Consider the following 22,993-nt stretch of genomic DNA (forward strand, 5'->3'; position numbering starts at 1 on the left):
TCTGAGCGGTAATCTTGTTGGTCTTTTTCATTAACGCCTCTTATGACAATGATATCTTAAGGAAATTGTTGCCAAGTACTTAATGACACTAACAATTTCAGTTATGCTGTAAGTATATCTATTTTTCACATAAAAGTATTAAAGTGACAAGTAAATCACTTAGGAAGAGGCACCAAGTCCATTATGCCAACAAGATTACCTCTGTCAACAAAACTGTTCATCATTGCAGCTGCCAGCAATACCACAGGCCCCGACGACGCCCCCACAGGCCAGACGACGCCCACACAGGCCACGACGACGCCCACACAGGCCCGACGAAGACCCCGACAGGCCCTGACGACGCTCCCACGGGCACCGACGACGCCCACACAGGCCCCGGCGTCTCAGGTCTGTACTCCGGCACCGATCCTCAGCATCCGCCTGAAAGATGATCGTATTTGTAACAGACATCCAAGTTATTTTTCTACATGGCTGTTTATTTTCACTGTCGTGCAGATATTTAACTGACCAAGACATGTAATTAGAGTCAGATAACACTAAAACACATCTTACCATTTACAGCTTCCACAGTTCCCCACGCTGACGCTTCATCTCCCGCCCTCATCTAATCCTGGCGACATCACAGCTCTGTCTCGGCAGCTCCTCACCCCCTGCAAGATGAACGTACTCTCAGCAGCAGTTCTCTTAAGCTGTTTGTATGCACAAGGATGTTTTAGTTACACATGCAGATATTTTAAAAGTTTAAGGTCAGCAAGTATAAGCAGATTTATCATACAGCAAATTTATCTTACCACTGCAGCATACGAACCTTCCGCCGGCCACACAGCTTCCGCCGATGACGACGACAACTGCCCACGCCACAGCTTCCGCCCACATCACAGCTTCCTCCTCTTCCCCAACGTGGTAGGTATACCGTCTGCATCCCTGTGGAACATGAACACTGCTGCATCATTTCTTCTAAGTTTTATGATCAGTTACTTTATGGGAATGTTCTTTACAGTATTACGCAATGCACTTTTAAAGGTTAAATGCTGGAAAAAGATATGTGGTCTTTAACTTACGCATGTGCAGACAGATAACTTTTGATAGCATGTTACATCCCCAAAGACGTGAATTGTTTAGTTTTGTTTAGTAGTATTTTCACATTTATTCTCTCTGGTTTGCTTAGTGTTTGGTAGCTGTGTCAAGTTGAAGGTACAAGCTAGCAATCTTATGAACAAACTTTAGCACAAGACTGAAAACTTAAATTATTTCTTACCATTGCAGCTGCTGTTGACGTATTTGTTGCACTTGCACACCAGCACTGCAGCTCCACTTCGACGCTGCAGTCCCACGCTGACGCCGCACGCAACGTCGACACAGTAGGCCCCAACGCCGACCCAGCCCTAACGCCGACACAACGACCTTCACGCCGACACAACGACCTCCACGCCGACACAACGACCTCCACTCCGACACAACGACCTCCACGCCGACCCAACGACCTTCACGCCGACACAACGCCCCCACGTCGACGCCACAGGTTGCGCCCCTCATCGTAGGCTCGTCGTCTGCATCAGTCTGTAAGATTAACATAGTCACAGCAACAGTTCTCAGTTATAATTCTCCATCAGTTGTCTTAATTCAGTATATGTTAGTGATAGCATAGTGACGTTCCCATGAGATTAGATTTCTTTAATACCTCTTCCTTCACGATTTGTTTTCATAATTGTGCCATCTTCCTATACATTTTGTCCAGTATCTACACAATGCCTAAGTTAAGTAAAAGAGTAACATTTAGCATCTACAAGTAACGATGCTATAGCCTGTTTTCACCTGCCTTTACCACTCACACCTTTACTGATATGTGTAATATATTAACTATTTCATTACGTATGTCGTGGCTACATGAAATTCGATGGACTTACGCTAAAAGGTAGGATTTTTTTTTTTTTAAGTGTCCGATTCTGGGCATAGGCTTCACAGCCTGCTCTCAAGGCCCAGTAGTCCTCCTACATGCCATACACCTCTACATGTTACCACTTCGACGCTAACACCCATCGTTCATATTTAAAACATAGCTGGGCTGTTTCATATTGGTATTAGCGGGGGTATTTTTTCGACATGTCGGCGGGTCTTCTGGTAGATCTGTAAAGTCTGATTTTATGAAATTCAGATCCTTAAGCTCATTCCTGTCCCAGCAGGGATTTGAACCTGGGTCCGGTAGGACTGCAGGCCACCTCTCTACCGATTGAGCCACCGCCTCCCCTTGATTACTAGTCAAGGTCTCCAGTCTGATTACACTTTGCTATCCACTGAGCATGAAGAGATTATGGATATTTGTCAGGTTAAGGTAAACGGACTAGAGATATCCTACTGAGCTAACGAGAATACGGTCACAAGGGAAAGGTTGCCAACAGCTTACACACCAGCATCCCGTTGATGTAGTAGCTCGCTCCCTCGTGGGTCTTATCTCCTCGCCCCCTCGCTCCTCCGCCCGTCCGTCCTCGCTTCTCCATCCGTCCTCGCTTCCTCTCTGGTCCGTCCTGCTCCATCACCCCTTCTCCCGTCCTCGCTCCCTCTCAGCACATCGGGTTCAGGGAAGCTGCGTGGTCGATGATGCATCTCCGCTCTTCTGTGCTCGCCTGTGAAAAAAAACAAACAAACAATTATCAAAACCTAATCTGCTTTTAGTGCTGTCTTATATCAAAGTAAGGCCACATATACAGGTTTAGGAAAAAACATATGTACAGTAGGTGTTCAGGTCTTTACTCTTCAAGAATAATATTCAACCATTATTCAAAATTGAATTTTCTGTCATGTGTTACATTTGGCTAATTTCAATTCCATTTCAGGATCATCCAGTTACCTGTCTCATCGCTGAAGTTACTGCTGCTGCTGCTGCTGTTACTGATGACGACAAGGACAACGACGATGCTGCTGCTGCTGATGCTGTCGCTCCTCCGTTGGTGGTGTATCGCCGCTCAGACAAAAACTCGTGTCCAGCAACCAACAACGACAACCACAGACATGTCCGGCCGGACAACCATACAACCAACATCAACGAAGTAAGCTAATAGATGACCTAAGACTACCACGCCTACCTTTACCCGGCCTAGAAAGCCAACCTAGTTGACCATAACTCTGCTGCCTAACCCACCTAAGCTTGCCCCATGACCCTCCCTGCTCCTGGCTACCCCCCACCCCCACCCCAGCCTGCCCTCCACCCTACCATCACTACACACCAGCGAGGCAACCTGTGGGGACAAAGATTAAACCATATAAGTATAAAAGGTTAGGGCATATTATTACAAGAGATTATTAATAAGTGCATGTAAAGGATTAAGTAGTGCATTCAAAAGTTTACTCGTTTGTTCATATAATAATAAATGCTCACTTGCAACAACGATTATCGCAAAATTATAAACAAATATAATAGCAATTTACAAAATTATTGCATATACCTGTTGCTGAAGCTGCTGTGTTGATCCTTCAGTACGATGACGCCTGTATAGTTGTATTCTGGCTGCCTCTGACGGATTTATTCAGATCAAGAAGGGTGTCCAACAGAAGGGATTAAAAGCAGCCTCCATCCATCCATTTTGGTGCTGGAGAGGGACACCATGTGGTGGCACTGATAGTACCAAAAGGATGGTGGGCTGCAGGACGGGTAACTCCATGGTTCATACATGCATCTCTCGTAGTGAAGGTGTTAATTCTTGCTTGACATTCATTCCTCACTGCTGCTGAACATCGTGCCAGCGAGCGAAGTAGAGCCTGGAAAAAAATGCAGAGTTTAGCTAATTTGTGGAGACGAAGGTTGAGGCGAAATACGAATTTGTCATTTATATTACTAAGACTTACTTAGCCATAGCATTTTCTATTTCTGTCACTGAGCTTGGTGACAGAGGAAGTAAAAGAACGATATTGTGGACCAGATTAATGAGAGAACTGATATAAAAACGACCCAGAAATCAGGGTATTATTGCCAATTATTACAGTCAAGCCCGTCGGGTATTCCAGCCTTTCCTATGACAAACTCCTCAAATTGGAAGAGGGAGGGGGTCTTCTCTATGACATATCCTTCGCAAATGTGTCTTAGGTTAGGGGGTTAAGTATGATTACGTTAGGTCAGGTTAGGTTACGTTAGGTTAATTTAATAAAGAAAGAAATAGGCGAGAATTAGCCTCAAAACCATTCGAAATATGGGTAAATTCTGCCCCTAGTGAAAAAAATGAAAAGAAAAACTTATCTCGGTCGATTTCAAGGATTTTATTTCGTATTTGACTTCAACCCCAAATAGGGGTTAGGCATCACTTGTGGTGGAAATTAATCTAAATCATTCGAAACGGGTAAATCCTACCCCTAGTGAAAGAAAAAATGAAAATACCCCGACTGTAATAAACGACAAAAAATCCGAAATCAGTTTGAACCTCTTCAGTTCTATGACAATCTTTTTTGTTTGGAGCATGCTGGCTTCAGACGATTTTATTGAACATAGGACTTGTAATTGTGAAGGGGTTAAGGCTGTATCAGACCCCTTTAGGTCAAAAATTCTCTAAGCGAATTTAAATAGGGAGAATAATACGCAAAATACTCTATATTGAAGGAGTTGATTACATTGTTGAAGGCACATCAGTGGCAGAAATTGATCCTGTAATAAACCCTTCCAGTCTGCTATCAGGCAACCACCAGACGATTTTATTCAGCTTAAGGGATCTCTCGTAGTTAAAGGATTAATGAAGGCTGTGTCTAACCTCTCCAGTTTGAAAAAATAATCCCCACATTTTGAAAACCTATCCCTAGTTACAGAAAAATACCCATAATTCTTTTAATTCGTAAAAATAAGGTAAATGCGGTTGTCTTCAGATGCGAGGAATAAAATCGGATAATTAGTCATCGGTTCACTGGGGTTAACGGGAGGATTTAGTCACGATCAGGCACCAACATACGTGGCCTATTGCCAGTCTTACTGTTTGTGGCAGAGTAGGAAAAATTCTTATTGTAAAACTATATATACTAAAAATGAATTAGGCAGACAGCAGGCAGTAATGAGGACAAGAGTCTTGGTGTTGGCAGCATTGATATTTCACTAAGTTGAAAATACAGTCTGCCGGCTTCCTTCACCTCACTGGCAGACATATTGCAAAGACCGGTAAAATTCCTAAGAATATCTGGCTATTTCTTAAAAAAAAATAATATAAATTAAATTCGAGCTTCTTTTCCGCCGAAAGCCACCAGAAACTTGGAAAATAAGTCACGCTTGAAATAATACACTTTCAAATTCCCTTAACAGACCTGAAATGGAGAGGAAAAATCGCCAAAGTCATCAGCTGGGCAGGTGGAGCCAGGAGGTCCGTCCTGTAGGGTGTCTGGGGTTCAAATGAGAGGCAGTGGTCGCCGCCGTAACGTCATCAGCTTGGTTAGTTCACCGCACCGCCACCAGAACCACACCCGCCTACCCACCCCCACCTACTCTAGTTTTCCGCCATTTTAAGGTCAGTTTATGCTATTATTACTACTTCTAGTGCTATATTCCTATATTTTATCGTAGAATTAATACAGCTGACTTAGATCTCGTGCAAATCATATCCTAGGTTAAATAATGGGATCATATATTGCCTTGAAACCAGTGTTACGAGTCGAACTCCATCTTGTACACTTTTCCCTATGTATGTTAATTCCCAAGCTCATGACTCTTCCTATATTATTTGCTGTTGATTATGCCCTACCAAATTACTGATACTAAGTTAAATAGATAAAGTTAATAAGCTTCGTTTCACCTTATTCTTCGAAGCCACATATTTGGATCGTTATCTCGGTACTGTTTTACTCTCTTGATCTACATTCCTAACTCTGTATAAAACTAGGCCATAAGAGCATATGTCTAGCATATTTCTAGAGCATTCTTCTAGAGCATATATCTTCCCGTACTGTCATAAGGTGTGATTTTATTATATAGATTATTTTGAAACATTTTTAGGGAGATAGTACTGTCAGATATTTCATACAAGTATTCCTATTGTGCTGGGCCTTTTTTCTTTTATTCTAGCTAACTCAGACTATTTCTAGAGCTTAGATAGAGTCCTAGGAGCCTGATAGTGTTAATACTAGTACCATTAACCCTGTCATGGTCGGGACAGCTCCTATTCTAGTCAACATCAGGGTATTTTATTAAGTAGAGTGAGTGCAAGTGGTCTAACAGTGAGGGTGTTTGTGGGTGCTTGGTGAGTGTGTGTGGGTTGGGTTTGTGTGTGTGGGTTGGGTTTGTGTGTGTGGGTTGAGTTTGTGTGTGTGGGTTGGGTTTGTGTGTGTGGGTTAGGTTTGTGTGTGTGTGTGTGAAGTCATGGTATAGATGTGTTATGTTTATACTGTGTATGTGTGTGTGAAGTCATGGTATAGATGTGTTATGTTTATACTGTGTGTGTGTGTGTGTGAAGTCATGGTATAGATGTGTTATGTTTATACTGTGTGTGTGTGTGTGTGTGTTAAGTCATGGTATAGATGTGTTATGTTTATACTGTGTCGATGGAATTTCACATGATCTTTATCCCCAACAGCACCAGGGCCTGAACCGCAACACAACCAGCAACACCACCACTCTCATCACCCAGGGAGGTATGCGCTCCAGGAACACAACCAGTGGGGGAGAAGTAGCCTGTTTGGAGGGCCTTGTTCTCGTCTCGCATACCATCCCACTCAACGGATGGAGGTATAGTGTATGTTGTTTTTGTGCATTGTGTGTGTGTGTGTGTGTGTGTGTGAGAGAGAGAGAGAGAGAGAGGTTGGGAGGTGCATATGTTAAAGAATGATACGGTATATAATTATGTCAATGGTGTAAATGACGATGGTATGGTGTAAAACTGTGTTTGTGTGTGTGTATGAGAGACAGACAGAGATAGAAATGGAGATAGACAGCGATAGAGATAGAGACAGAGACACAGCGAAACAGAGAGAGCCAGTGAATTTGGCAGAGTAGACCTGCTCTCCGGACCTCACACCACGGAGGTCTGGCTGCAACTGATGTCTTTCTCGCTGCCACACTCGCCCCGACTCCACTCTGACCCCAACTCGGAGAATTTTCCCGTCTAGTCTCCTTAATTTGCCTATAATTCCACCTGATTTTACACTGTCAGGTAATACACTAGCGATAAATTAATGTTTTTAGAGGGATTTTGGTAATTTGGTAAAGTTATTGTGTTATGTATGCTGTACGATCGAGTGCCTGAAAGATTGGTTTGCCAGACGTAAAACGGAAGGTTGGATTAATAATTGACGTATTTTTTACTGTTTATATTTATTTAATGGGTAGTTTTTGTCCCAGCACAGCACACCATATCACCACACACACAATACATGCATCACAACACACCCCAGCACACCACAACAGGCGGTGCAGCTGCCAGATCACATAACCATCCTTAAACGCCCCCTATCTCCCTACAGGAGGACGGTGGACTTCAGGAAAGGGAAAATTCAGCCTGCAGTCCACTGGGATCACGTACAGACCAACCTACGACCACAAGAACAGCAGGAGCAACAGCAACAAGGGGTGATTAAAACGAAGTCTACGAGTGTGTAATTGATTTTATTGCAATCTAATAAATGGAATACACCACAGAGTAACATTCATTGCACCCTCAGTAGCGTAGGAACCCGAGGAGAGGCTTTTAAAAACAATAAATTTACCCTAGTTACCCCTTTATTAATCATAGAAAACGGTTGAGTCGGAAATTTTAGGGGTCAAAAAAAATATTTGGGTCTCCCCTCATCACCATCATGATACGACACATGATATCCGAAGCAGTGTCGACCACAGCTAACGATAGAGGTGTGGGTGGGTAAGGGTGGCGATGACATGTCGGTTCAGAGGTTATGACAAACAGCTGGCCTGGCAGCCTAGTTCTTTGACAGACGTAGAGCAGATTACTTGGCCTGTCACACTGGTCTGGCTCCGCTCCTTTCTATCGAGGCAGGTAGTGTTCTTATGGGATTATACAGTGTCCCAGGATTTATTTTGGGGAGTTTTATTTTTCCGAGACCCATCAGTTGTGCCCCGTATATTCTATCAGTCCATCTTTGTCTTGACGTTAGTACAGTTAGTCCTTTTGATTATTATTGATAAATCTATAACTTTTCGTGTTTTCGTAAAATCTAGCCAATCTGACCTTTTTTTCGATACATCCAGAAAGTCAGGTATTCAAAGACACCATTTTGTCGTACATGGGGGTCAATAACATACTCAGAACTCGTAACATAAATTTTATTGGTTACAATTACTCGTACATCTGAATGTAATGACTTAATAATTACATGTTGAATTATGGCTCACGTTTTCACTAAGTAATTAATAGACTCAGATCTGTACCTAACAACTGAGGCTCACATAGGCTTCAGAGACTTGAACTGAGTGAAGACTAGCATAATTTACCTCTTTCCTGATATAAAATACATCACTATAACTAAGCCCTTCTAGCCTTGGGTCCCTAAATGTTAGACTTATTCACTTGGTTTAGTGTGGATATAAGGTACATATTCCCGTTGTCTGAGACTCCCTAGCACCTCTTTCTTGCCTGTTTTGCATATTACACATTGATACACTAATAACATACGTAGAAATAATCTTAAGAAAAAGGTGCTACAAGGAATAGTGCCAAGATGGTGATAGCCAATACCCTCTTCAGGCATAAAATGATCCACAGGTATACATGGCGAGTGATGAAAATGGTGGGTGGTGAACTGAATGAAAGGAAGGCAGTGATTGATTATGTGTGTGTGGATGAAAGGATGCGAAGATGTGTAATGGATGCAAGAGCTTATAGAGGTTGGGGGAGTGGACTTTCTGACCACTACTTGGTGGTGGCCAGAATTAGGATTCAAGTAAGATGGAGGAATAGAAGAAGGGAAAGACGAGAGGAAGGAGTAGTTGCAAGGAGAGTGGAAAGGTTACAAGAGGATGAAAAAAAGGCAGAGTATAAGAGAGAAGTGGAGGAACGATTGGGCAAATATGAATTGGAGCAGATAAGGAGACGTGGAAGGTGTGTGTAGGATATTTACAGAAGAAATATGTGCAGCATGTGATGTGGTGTGTGGAAGGAAGAGAAGACGGAGGGGGGTGCAAGGAACAGCGTGGTGGACTGAAGAGGTGAGACAGGCTGTGGCACAAAAGAAGAAAGCATACAATGAATGGATGAGAAATAGGGGCGTGGAAGAAGTTGAGAGGCGGAAGAGAGAGTTATATGTAGAAAGAAAGAGAGAGGTGAAAAGATTAGTAAGAGAGAGTAAGAAGAGAGTGGATGAGGAATTTGGAAGGAATTTGAGTGTAAAGTGGAGGGACTGTAAGAAAATGTTCTGGAAAGAGGTGAAAATAGTAAGACAGGGTGGAAGTGAAGTTAGCAGGGGAGTGAAAGATAAAAATGGTAGATTACTAGTGGAGAAGGGAGAAAAAGTGAGCAGATGGAGAGAACACTTTAAGGAATTGTTGAACATAGAGGATGGAAGTAATGCGAGTATAAGTGGCTGGGGAATGGCTGGGAGAAGGAGGGAGGTGAGAAGACAGGAAGAAATCAGTAGGATAGAAGTTGTGGAAGCAATGAAGAAAGTTAAATTGGGGAAAGCCCCAGGAATTGATGGAGAGTGTGGTGAAATGCTGAAGCATGGGGGAGAGATAGTAGTAGAATGGATGTGGAAGATGTGCAGATTGGCCTGGGAGGAAGGTAGAGTCCCGGAGGATTGGAAGTCAGGTATAATTATTCCCTTGTACAAAGGAAAAGGGGAAAAAGAAGTGTGTGGTAATCATAGGGGCATTTGTCTTCTTAGTATAATAGGAAAAGTGTATGGTAGGATACTTATTGACAGAGTTAGAGAAAGAACAGAGAAATTAGTTGGAGAAGAACAGGGAGGCTTTAGGAAGGGAAGAGGTTGTGTAGATCAGATATTCATTCTTAGATCTTTAGTGGAAAAGTTTCTAGAGAAGGGAATGAAGTTGTATGTGGCTTTCATGGATTTGGAGAAAGCATATGACAGGGTGGATAGACAAGGATTGTGGAAAGTGTTAAGAATATATGGAGTAGATGGGAAGTTGTTGAATGCTGTGAAGAGTATGTACGATGGTGCGAAAGGCTGTAGTGCGTGTGGATGGTGAACTAAGTGAATTTTTCTCTTTGAAAGTTGGGTTGAAACAGGGATGTGTCATGTCTCCATGGTTGTTCAATCTGTACATGGATGGGGTAATAAAAGAGGTACAAGGTAGGGTAGTGGATGTTGGAGTGGCCCTGGTGAGAGAGGATAGTGTTTGGAAACTCCCTGTACTGTTGTTTGCAGATGATACTGTGTTGTTGAGTGAAGACGAAGGGGAGCTGCAAGGCTTGGTGGATGAGTTTGGGAGAGTGTGCAAGAAACGGAATCTAAAGGTGAATGTAGGGAAGAGTAAAGTGATGGTCTTTGAGAGAGGTGAAGTCAGTGAATGTACAGCGAGGTTGGATGGTGAGGAATTGGAAAATGTGAGTACGTTTAAGTACTTGGGTAGTGTGATGAGTAAGGATGGAGGTTTGGAGGGTGAAGTGCTTGAAAGGGTACAGCAGGGAAGAAAGGTTGCTGGTTCTTTGAAAGCAGTGATAAGAAACAGGGAAGTGAGCATGGAAGTGAAAAAGTTACTACATGACAGTATTGTGATACCAACTCTAACGTATGGAAGTGAAGCTTGGACGTTGTTGGAAGGACATAAGTCAAGAATGAGAGCAGTGGAAATGAGTTATTTAAGAGGAGCCTGTGGAGTCACATGGAGAGACAGGCTGACGAATGAGGATATAAAGGAGCGTTGTGGTGTGGATGTGGATGTGATAGGAAGCGTTATGAGAACACACTGAGGTGGTTTGGCCATGTGGAGAGGATGGAGGGTGAAAGACTGACGAAGAGAGTGTATGTGAGTGAGGTGGAGGGGGGAAGAGGGAGGGGAGGCCGAGGATGAGATGGAGGGATGGGGTGGAGAGGTATATGAGAGAGGGGGGTGTGAGTTGGGAGCAGGGCAGTGAAATGGCGGGGGACAGGGCGACTTGGAGGCGATTTGTTTGTGGCCACCCCAAACGGGATTGAGGCGTCTGGCAATAGATAGAGATAGATAGAAGATTAAATAACTAAAGCTAACACTGATTTGAACTAATACACATCTGGTCCACAGGTCGTGCTGGAGTCTGCTGCCTTGACGCTGCTTCCTTGCCACACTGGTCATACCCTGCTGAAGTTTGGTCTGCCCTGCCGTGAGAAGCCTGACGGTGGTGTGGTGTCTTCCCCTACTCTGAGATGCCTGGTGGTGGTGGTGGTGGTGGTGGTGGTGTTGGTGGCGGCGGCGGCGGCAACGGCGGCGGCAGAGTGTCGTGTCTTCCCCAGCCGTGAAATTACTTGCTGCTGCTGCTGGTGATCTGCCCTGACATGCCGAGAGAAGCCTGGTGGTGATGGTGTGATCTGCCTTGCAAGTCGGGTCGCTCCCCTCCAGGATGTTCTGTGGACAAATGCTACTTTTGAATGCATATTTTATATTGCTGTCTCTGTTAATGTATTCTATACTGAAGTATTAATAATGAAAACTTAAATTTTCTGTCTTGTTTCATTACCTTTTTAACTGTGGCTTTGACTTAATATAGGTGATAAGTATATTGAGCTCTGCAGTCTTGTGTGTTGTGGGGACGGCTTTTGTGATGAGCTAAGACATTCTGATCGCTTCACCAAATTACTACTCAGCCTTGTGATCAGTGGACATAAAAGATTATACAATACAATGATATACAGCTAAGCATAAAAAAGGTTATGGGAATTCTCCACCATGCAATCAATGGACCTAAATTAAAGCCTATATTATAAAGCTAAGCCTGAAGAGGGTTATGGGAAGTAGATAATGATGCAGGGTAGACACTGGTAATGTTCACTGAGCCGTGCCCGCAACACACAAGAACTGGGTGGCGTAATATATGGACCACCTTGTATAATGAGAGGCCGTAAGTGTGTGCTGACCCACAAACTTGGCATCAATGCCCCGTCATAACTATTATTGTGTCTTGTAGGAAGCACAAAGAAAACAGGCCACAGAATACCTCCTTGTCTCTTGTTCCTCCTACACAAACATACACGCCTTTCACTTTAACTTGGCACAGAGTTTCATTTAAAGCATACCAGAATGTCACGCAGATCAGTAGCAGAAACAGCCAATACTACAATTCTACATCCTTTCCACAGCACTCATTCGTGACTAACATCATATTCTAGTGATAACTATCGCTACTACTCGGCAAACTGTATGGAAACTATAAGCTATCTGTCTATCCATCTATCTATAGCCAGACGACTTAATCCCGTAAGAGGTGGCCACAAACAAGTCTCCTCTATGCCACCCTGTCCCCTGTCATTCTGCATCACTCCCCCTAATTCACACACACCCTCTCTCATATACATCCCAACTCCATCCTCCACTTATAAGTAATACATTAAAACAACCGTGAATTACTGTCGCACAAGCTGAGCCCTAATCTTACCCAACACAAACACGAAGAAGCTTTAAAGAACAGAAAACAATACCTTGATAGCAGAAGACACTAAGACCACAAGTACTGACAGCCTACACCAAGAAACATAACTAATTTCAGAGACCAAGTGAATATGAGAGGCACACAGTTCATCACTTCAGCTCAAGATCCGTCCCACCCTTGTAACCTTATGTTGCATCATCCTCTCCACAAATAAACAAAATCGAACAACCGCCCAACACTACACAGATTATCTTTGCAACATATCCTCTCCTCCACCCAACTCTACACTTCCCAGACACATACATAAACACACAAACACCCCAGCCAGCCAAAACTTTCTATACCAAACACATACATAAACACACAGACACCCCAGCCAGCCAAAACTTTCTATACCAAACACATACATAAACACATAGACACCCCAGCCAGCCAAAACTTTCTATACCAAACACATACATAAACACACAGACACCCCAGCCAGCCAAAACTTTCTATACCAAACACATACATAAACACACAGACACCCCAGCCAGCCAAAACTTTCTACCAAACAGCATCCTTCATGTGCCACCACCAGCCATACACCCTTCAGACACTACCGAACCCAGAGACACAAGTACACCAACCTTCCCTGCTACAATACTAACACAAAATATAACACACATACAATCCCCTGTGCTCATACTGCAAAGTGGCACCCCCACACCACAGCACACCCACTCACTTCCTGCACCACACCACCACAACACAGACAGTCCTTCAACATAACACTGGGTTCACATCCAGAGGAGCCTAAGATGTAACAAGAACAACAACAACAACTCAGGCCAAGTAAGAGTGAAACGAGTATAGTTACGAAAGGAAAATTATTTCGAGTTATTTTGTAAGCACTTCGGGTACATAGAGTTACAAGGCCGCAGGGAACGGACTGCATACCGAGGGTTATAATACTGTGGCGGCTTAGGGGGCTTTATACCACCTTTTCTTCAGTGATTTATTGTTCAAGCGAGCGAGCGTACAGAGCAAGCGAGCGAGAACACTATGTGACATGGTATAATAGGGTGGCAGAGAACAGCGTCAAGACTGTGTTGTCTAGGAAACTGTTAAAGCCACAATGGATCTATGAACATCAATAGAAACCTAGTAAAAAAATAACAGGAGTTATTTGAGGGACTTTTCTCAAAATTTGCCGCGCCAGTTCTGATAAAATGAAAATAAAAGTACCAAACTGAGCACCAGAACCGAGTTATTCTAGAAGTTAAAAGCTACTGCAGATCTGTTCAGACAGCTGGAAAGCTTATGAAGAAGCAATTGGTACTACTTAAGTTAAATAGACTTAGCTTTTAACACCAAGCAAGATTGGACGGATGGATGGATGGATGGACGGATGAGTGGATGTGGAATCGTGGATGCTTGGACCGATGGTAGAGTTCCTGCTGTTTCGTCCTTCCACCTGCCGACAAAAATCATCATCAGTATCATCATCATCATCGTCATCATCATAGCTGTCGTCGTCATAATCATCATCATCATTATTTACACCGTCATTCTCATTATCATTACCATTCTCATCATCATCATCATTATCATATTATCATCATCACCTACCTATCTATCTACTTTATTTATCTATATCTGTTTATCTATAGCCAGACTCCTTAATCCCGTAAGGGGTTTCCACAAGCAAATCGCCTCCTTGATGTACTGTCCTCTACCATTTAGCTCAAGTATCCCACTCATATGTTTCTACTCTTTCCCTCCATCTCATCATCGGTCTCCCCATCCCCCTCTATCCTTCCAGCTAACTCATGTGCACTCTTCTAGTCATTCTCTTATTCGCCATCCTCTCCACATGGCCAAACCATCTCGAAGTATTTCTCTTAACGCTTTCACTCTCATCCACATCAGCATCACAACGCTCCTTCACCTGCCCATTTGTCTGTCTGTCTCTCTATGAAACTCCATATGCTCCTCTCAAGTAGCTCATTTCCACTGCTCTCACTCTTGACTTGCGTCCTTTCAACAAGATCCAAGCTTCACTTCCATACTTTAAAGTGGGAATCACAGCATGCAGTGCCCTTTTTTTTCATACTTTCATCTTCAGTTCCCTCTTCCTAACAACTGCTTTTTAGAGAATAAGCAACCCTCCTTCCCTGACGCATCATTCCAGTCACTTCATCCTCTAATCTTCCATCCTTATTCATCACATTACATAAATACTTAAATGCACTCATATTCTTCCATTTCCTGACTATGCAGCCTCACTGTGCATTCTGTAACCTCATACGTTGAGATGTTAAAGCATCACCAACATCAGCATCAACATCATTATCACCATCAATATCATCACCATCAGCCTGTGACACACCACTGCATGATAAGGACCCTCTCACCTTTCTCCACTCTGATCCATTGATTGTTAGCCTGTTCCGTCCTTGCTCGGTAGATCTGCATCATATGATCTCTCCATCTTGTTCCCTGTGCACCTCTTCTTCTCACTCCATCTCTGGCTTGCCATTCAGTTACGCTCGCTGTCCTTCTGTTATCTCTTCTGTGAAAGACGTGACCTGAGGTGTGTGTGTGGAGTTACCTGGAAACAAGCTCAGAATTACTAGATGCGGGAGCTTCAGGCCCCTTAGGTTAATCTCCTTGGTGTGGTGTGGTGTGGTGTGGTGTGGTGGGGGGGGTTGTGGTGTGGTGTGGGGAGGGTTGTGTGGTGAGGGTTGTGTTGTGTGTGAGAGTGGTTATGTGGTGTGGTGTGGGAGGGTAATTTTGTGTGGTGTGGTGTGGTGTGGTGTGGAAGGAGGATTTTTTGTAGTTTGGTGTGGTGTGGGAGGGTGGTTTTGTGTGGTGTGGTGTGGTGTGGTGTGGTGTGGGAGAGTGGTTATGTGTGGTGTGGTGTGGGAGGAGGATTATATTGTGGTGTGGTGTGGTGTGGGAGGGTAATTTTGTGTGGTGTGATGTGGTGTGGTGTGGTGTGGGAGGAGGATTTTTTGTGGTGTGGTGTGGGAGGAGGATTTTTTGTGGTGTGGTGTGGGAGTGTGATTTCGTGTCGTGTAGTGTGAGAGATTGGTATGGTGTGGTGTGATACGGTGTGGGAGGGTGGTGTGGTGTGAGAGGGTGATGGTGTGTGACAATGTGTGGGGCTGGTAGAACGTAACTTGGCTTCACTATAATCTCTAAAGCCTATATGAGTACAACACCTCTCATCCGAAAATGGTTAGTGAGAAGCAGACGGTCAGGGCCGGTCCTAGAGCTACTGTGATAAAATGTAGAAAATCATGTGTTGTATCCTTAAAATTAAAAAGAATATGTGAGGTTAATTCTTACCTTTAAATAAAGACCAAAATATATGTATTACTTCACTCATATTCATCCACTTCCTAACGATACATAAAGAGACGGTGATCAGTGACTTATGGAACCCTGTGCTGTGGTCTATGGGATGTAATAAGCTTTTCAGAATATTGCATAAGTGTCTCTTAATTGTATAGGTAAAAGGTCCTATGTTCTTGGCCTAATATTTACCCTTGAAATAAAACTATGAATGTGTGGAAATAATTCTGCCATTCGAATAACTATGGTATCATCAACCAAGATATACGTACACGAACAGAAGCACACACACACACACACACACACACACACACACACACACACACACACACACACACACACACACACACACACACACACACACACACACACACACACACACACACACACACACACATGCCCAGTCACCAAAACACGAAGTTAAACAGAAAGGAAAGGGAGAGGTGACTCAGCCAATGACTTGAAGATCGTCGCCATCATCATCGTCGTCGTCTTCATCGTCGTCGTCGTCTTCGTTGTCGTAATCATCACCATCATCATCTTCCTCGTCGTCATCATCATCATCATCATCGTCAGCAGCAGCAGCATGTCATCACCATCCCAACACTGTTAAAAATGTAGTACAGAAGTTATATCAATATCATCACCATTATCATCAAATACATCACTATCATCTAACCATATTCTAGAGTTTGCATCAACATCATCAGCATCAGCAGCAGCATCAACATCATCAGCAGCAACATCCGTCTTCATTATCATCATCAGCAGCAGCATCAGCAGCAGCATCAACATCAGCAGCAGCAACATCCGTCTTCATTATCATCGTCATCATCATCATCATCATCAGCCTGTGACACACCACTGCAGGATAAGGACCCCTCTCACCTGTCTCCACTCCGATCCTTTGGTTGTTAGCTTGTTCCGTCCCAGCTCGGTGGATCTGCGAGTATCATCTCTATCTTGTTCTCTGTGTGCCTCATCCTCTCACTCCATCTCTGGTCTGCCATTTAGTTACGCTGGCTGTCCATGCGTTACCTGTTCTGTGGAAGACGTGACCTAAGGACTGCGTGTGGACTGACCTGTAAACAAGAGGACAAATATACGTGTGTTGCAGCATCACTACTATACCATGTTCACTCTAACTTAGCGTAAAATTGCAATCTCTTTCTTAAATTTTGCGTTGTGACAAGGGGTTAACACTAGAATGGTGCTAGTCACGAAGAAGTGGTATGGAAATGATGTAGAGCTGAAAGTGTAATTCTTTCACTGAACTACGGGAAATATGCTGCAAAAAAGCGACTATCTCGGCATTTGGTAAAATGAAGGAACACCACCACAATATACGCGTACGTGTATGTGTGTGTGTGTGTGTGTGTGTGTGTGTGTGTGTGTGTGTGTGTGTGTGTGTGTGTGTGTGTGTGTGTGTGTGTGTGTGTGTGTGTGTGTGTGTGCGTGCGTGCGTGCGTGCGCGTGTGCTATTGTGTGTGTGTGTGTGTGTGTGTGTGTGTGTGTGTGTGTGTGTGTGTGTGTGTGTGTGTGTGTGTGTGTGTGTGTGTGTGTGTGTGTGTGTGTGTGTGTGCGTGCGAGTGTGTGTGTGTGTGTGTGTGTGTGTGTGTGTGTGTGTGTGTGTGTGTGTGTGTGTGTGTGTGTGTGTGTGTGTGTGTGTGTGTGTGTGTGTGTGTGTGTGTGTGTGTGTGTGTGTGTGTGTGTGCATGCTCTTCAGGACAAAATAATTTACATACAATTTTTTTTCCATCATATTGTCCCTCTGAAATCTGAATCGCACTTATCAGTTTACATTCAGGTCCCAAACTGTACTGTTGGGTGGACAGGGACAAAGGGGCAAGCAAACCTGGTCCACCAGTCTGATCGGCACGAGAATCTACAGGATGACACTCACACTGCTATTTCACTGGTCTGAGACACCAAGATTGAGGCGGTACAAGGCCTCCTCATCTCCCTCACACCAACAGCCCCCTTGTCTCATCAGAATTACGTCTAGTAGCCTTATAGATATTATTTCTTTGGGCCTGTCAGTGCGATATCCTTGTGTCCTAATGTAGTCACCTTAATGGCTAAAAACAGCAAATATCCAACACTTACCTCAGGGGATTGATGCACAGCAACACACAAACACCCTCGTCCTTCCACTGTCATACGGCCACTAGCAAAAGTAGCCAAGTAGCGACGCCTACCAAGACGACAAACTTGTCCAGCTACTTTTACAACCACTAGATGGTACCCGGGCCCTCTCATGGTAGGGGCAACTCTAGTATTTTATTCCAGGTACTGCTTGGCGATAGCATTCAGCTGAGAGTGAGTCATACTGCTATAAGAGTGTTAATGCTCTCTCTCTATTAACTCTCATGATCATACAGGTCTCTTTACCAGCCCTATCCAAAAATAAATTGTGTGTGTGTGTGTGTGTGTGTGTGTGTGTGTGTGTGTGTGTGTGTGTGTGTGTGTGTGTGTGTGTGTGTGTGTGTGTGTGTGTGTGTGTGTGTGTGTGTGTGTGTGTGGTGCAAGTAGTTTGCTGATTTTTTCTTGATACTTCAGGACGATTTTATTCAACTTAGGAAAAGCCTCTCTTAATGATGGGGTTAATGATAGCTATATATAATCATCCCAGTTTGAAAAATCTCTAAAAATCCCCTCCTCCCAAAAAAAAGTGTCCTGAGGAGAGCGTGAATAAAATGAAAAAATTCGTCTCAGTAATGAAAGGAGTATTACAGATGTACAGAGTTTAGTCTTTCAAAATTCTTCTTTTCGTGTTCAGAATGTAAAGAATTGTGAGATTAACGTTATTTTTATGAGTATACAATGAAACCAAAAGAGAGAACAACACAAATGAGAGAAAACTAAACAAGAAACTAATATTTTACTGGTTGAGTTTACAGGGAGATTAAAGGAGAGACCTACACAGGGGGGACAAGATTGGACCAATAACCTAATGGACAAACGCATGATTAAAAGTTACCGCTGGGACAATTAACAAAGTGCGTGCCTGAGACTCTACGAACAATTATAGTCGTGTCAGCTAGACAGGCAATTCTCTACATTAATCACAGTGTACAATAACTGCTGATGAATTACGATGCTGTAGGAGATAGTGTGGTAGTGTGAGATGTGACTGTGGTGAGACTATGTGTGATGTGGTAATGTGATTGGAAGTGCTTGGTGTGTTAGTAAGCGATATTGCAGCGCGTCATGAGGGTGTGTGGTACAGTTAATGAGTTGTGATAGTATGTGGATCGGCAGTGTGTGATGTGTAGCGTGTGGTGCGATAGTATGTGGTGGGGCAATGTGTACTACGTTAGTCTGACGTGTGGTAGTGAGTACTGTAACATTGTGAGGTGTGGTACTGTGTGGTAAGGCAATGCGTGGTGTGTCAGTGTGTGTTGCGGCAGTGAGAGTTATGGTGGTGCATGATGTGGCAGTGTGTGTTGCGACAGTGTGTGGTGTGACAGTGTGTGATAGGACATTGTGTAATATGTCAGTCTGACGGGTGGTAGTGAGTGTTGTGGCAGTGTATAGTGTGGTAGTGTGTAGAGTGGCAATGTGTGGTGTGGTAGTAAGAGGTGTGGTGGTTGATTCTGTGGTAATGTGTGGAGTGATAAGTGCGTGGTGTCGCATTATGTGGTGTGGTACTGTCCGGTGCGCCAATGTGTGGTGTGGCAGTATGTGATGATGGGGTAGTATGTGTTGTGGCAGTGTGTGATGTGTTAGTAAGTGGTGTGGTAGCCTTGGATATAGGAATGTAAGACGTGGCAGTCTGAGGTCTATGTGAGATGTGGTAGAGTATGGGGCGTGTAAAATGACAGTGTGAAGTTTGTCTGAGGCAATACAGCTTGAAGGTTTAAGCAGAAAGTTATGGTGCAAAAACAGACTACGTAAGCGCCTAGACTGCAATATATTACCTCACTACACCCTGATGAACCCACATCATAGCGCGTTTGTTCTAACCTGACAAAGATTCCTAACGTCCTTCAGCTTAGTTGATGGCCATTTGTAGTCAGATTCGATGGATAGGTTGACTAGTAACCAAGGAGTCTCGTTTTTGTTTCATCACTAAAGCCCACCTAATTTCATGCCACCACGTTCGTATTCATGTTATGGGAGTGGCTCGGTTCCGTCAGATAAAGACAAACTTAGTATTCACACTTAAGAACCGTATTCCCTCCGACAAGAGAGATTTCGTGGCTTCCTTTCCATAGCGGTTTATTTTGCAAATTTCACCTTTCTGTTCCCCTGTTTGCTGTTTACCTCATTTAACATCAACCTCGTTTGCATCAGTAATTTACGAGAGGTCGTTAATGAAGTAGTAGTAGTAGTAGTAGTAGTAGTAGTAGTAGTAGTAGTAGTAGTAGTAGCTGCTGTTGTTGTTGTTATAGCTCTAAGTTCAAGTATAACAAAACTTGAACCCAGTGGACTGCAGGCTGAGGTTGCCTTTTTCGAGCAGTCGACGATCTTTCCTCTTGGGGATAAGGATGAAGATAATGGATTTTTGGATAACTGAGCAGGAAATCCATCCGGTTATATCAGTGCCACCACGGGAAGGCGTCCCTCTCGATCACCGCTTGGTGGCAGTAAAAGTAGAATATTATGTCGTGGAGATTGAACTGGTTGAAGTAAGGACGCTTGGTGGTATAGTGGTAATGGAATGAGACAACGTACTATAGTCTCTTTTCATCTGACAGAAATGGGTCATTCTTGCAACCTGAATGCTAAGTCGTGGTTGCTTGACATGTGATGAGCTTTAGCTATGAGGTAGGAATGAGCCTCCCTGGTTACTAGTCAAATCAACCCTCCAATCTGACATCTGACTATAATCAAGATGGAAAGGGTTACAGGTTTTTGTCAGATGATAAAAAAAAATCGTCAGTAGTTGAGTTAATTCCTGCTATCTCCATACTATTTACTTCAACTTAAGAAAAGCCTCCCGTACTGAAGTGAATATAAGGTAAATAAAACCCTCTGGAGAGAGCAAGAGAAACCCTGTCATCGGAGTGAAAGGATTTGCCATTAGGTTCGAATCTCTCATAGGGGCGTCGGTCGATTTTTTCCCCCTAAGATGTCCTGGAATAGGATAAGTTAGCCTTCGGCCGTAAGTTGAAATATAATGGCCAGGCAGCTGCAAAAAAATAATAATAATAATAAAGGCGTCATCGTAGTGAAGAGAATCAATTTTCAAGCTTCAAATTCCTAGTCCTGTCTTTTCCTTCGGGTTAGATGGACTTCCTTTTCCGTCCCCCCTGTGTGAGTGGTATGGGTGGTTGGGGAGAGCCTTCATCTCTACGGTACTTTTCTCTCGCTAATGGAGTTGCAACGCGTGCCTAGTAACTTCATTCAGCATCGTTTATTGATACTTCGGTATGAGGTGTAAGACGTGTTGAGGTACTACTTGTCCCTATAACCCTTGTAACTCCTTGTTGAGACCAAAGTCTCCACCCAAGCACTGCTCAAGTTGGAGATCCAGTAGTAACACTCGTTAAGCGATTCATTCTGCATATTATTATTCTCTTGTGGTGTTGATGGAAACTACGTACCGGTAGATATTATAATAATATAAAAAGCATACAAGATGATGTTAATGTACAAGTGCTGAATAAATTGCTAAGGAAGAGGTGCTACGACAGCTCTTATGCTACCTAGAATACGACTATCAGAAACATAGCTAACAAAGTCAAACAGGGTGGATGTGGCTGCTCTCTAGACACCACCCATTCCTACTCTCTTAGAAACCTAAACTGAAAGCAAACGGTTCTGTTCACTGCAAATACACCCCACACCGTGCACCACAAAAGGGTACTGGAAACTAAAAAAATAAAATACACTCCATACCATACAAAACTGACCACCCATATGTACTTTCATATAGAATCACGAAAAGAATGTAACACTGCAAACGGTAGAGGACATGCACCATACACTAAAACTTTACGGTGTATCATCCACATACATTTGCAAGCTATAAATGCATCCCAGTTCATGCATCATATACTCCATATACTGTGCATACTTTTATACCACTCACTCCTACTCTAACAGAATCCCAAATTAAACATAAGCAACACTTTACATAAAATATACCTCTATACCATTCTTCTATCTATCTATTCTATCTATAGCCCGACGCCCTAATCCAGCAAAGGGTGGCCGCAGACAAAACGCCTCCAAGTCACTCTGTCACCCACCATTTGACTCCCCTCCCCCCAACTCACTCCCCCCTCCCGCATATACCTCTCAACTCCATCCCTCCACCTCATCCTCGGTCTACCCCTCCCTCTCCCTCCCTCCACCTCACCTACATACACCCTCTTAGTCAGTCTTTCATTCTCCATTCTCTCCACATGTCCAAACCACCTCAGTGTATTTCTCCTAATCTTTTCAACCACATCCACATCTACCCCACAACGTTCCTTCACTTCTTCATTCGTCAACCTGTCCCTCCACGTCACTCCACATGCTCCTCTCAAGTATCTCATTTCCACTGCTCTCACTCTTGACTTGTTCCCCTCTTGCAAGGTCCACGCCTCGCTTCCATACGTCAGAAACATATATTGGCTGTATTAAGACCAATACATAATCGCATACCAAGCATAGCAATGGGTCTTGGTTTCACAGTGCTGTAAATTGGTAACGTATACAAAAATTCCAGTCACAGATTCTACTAACATTGTGCTTAGTAATAGTAGCATTTGTAGCTCCACGTTCATCTAATTGTGAACCCAGCAGACTGCACGCTGAACTTCTCCATCTTCTACAGTCCACCATATTCCTTCTGGAGGAGAGGAAGGGAGTTGAGAGACGTTTGTATAACCGGTCAAAGGAGCTGCCCGGTTATATCAGTGCCACCGCGTGAAGGCGTTTCTCTCCAGCACGAATAATGTGTTCAGTTTGTGGATGCAACAGTCTTGGCCCGACCTGGACGCACTTCAGGCTTCATTCATAGATAGTCAGGGTCCTATAGGCAGGTCGAAACTGTTCTCTCTCTCTCTCTCTCTCTCACACACACACACACACACACACACACACACACACACACACACACACACACACACACACACACACACACACACACACACGCGCGCGCGCACACACACACACACACACACACACACACACACACACACACACACACACACACACAC

This window comes from Coenobita brevimanus, chromosome 5 (assembly GCF_032717465.1).
Source record: "Coenobita brevimanus isolate Jiangsu-jjx chromosome 5, ASM3271746v2, whole genome shotgun sequence".
NCBI lineage: Eukaryota > Metazoa > Arthropoda > Malacostraca > Decapoda > Coenobitidae > Coenobita > Coenobita brevimanus.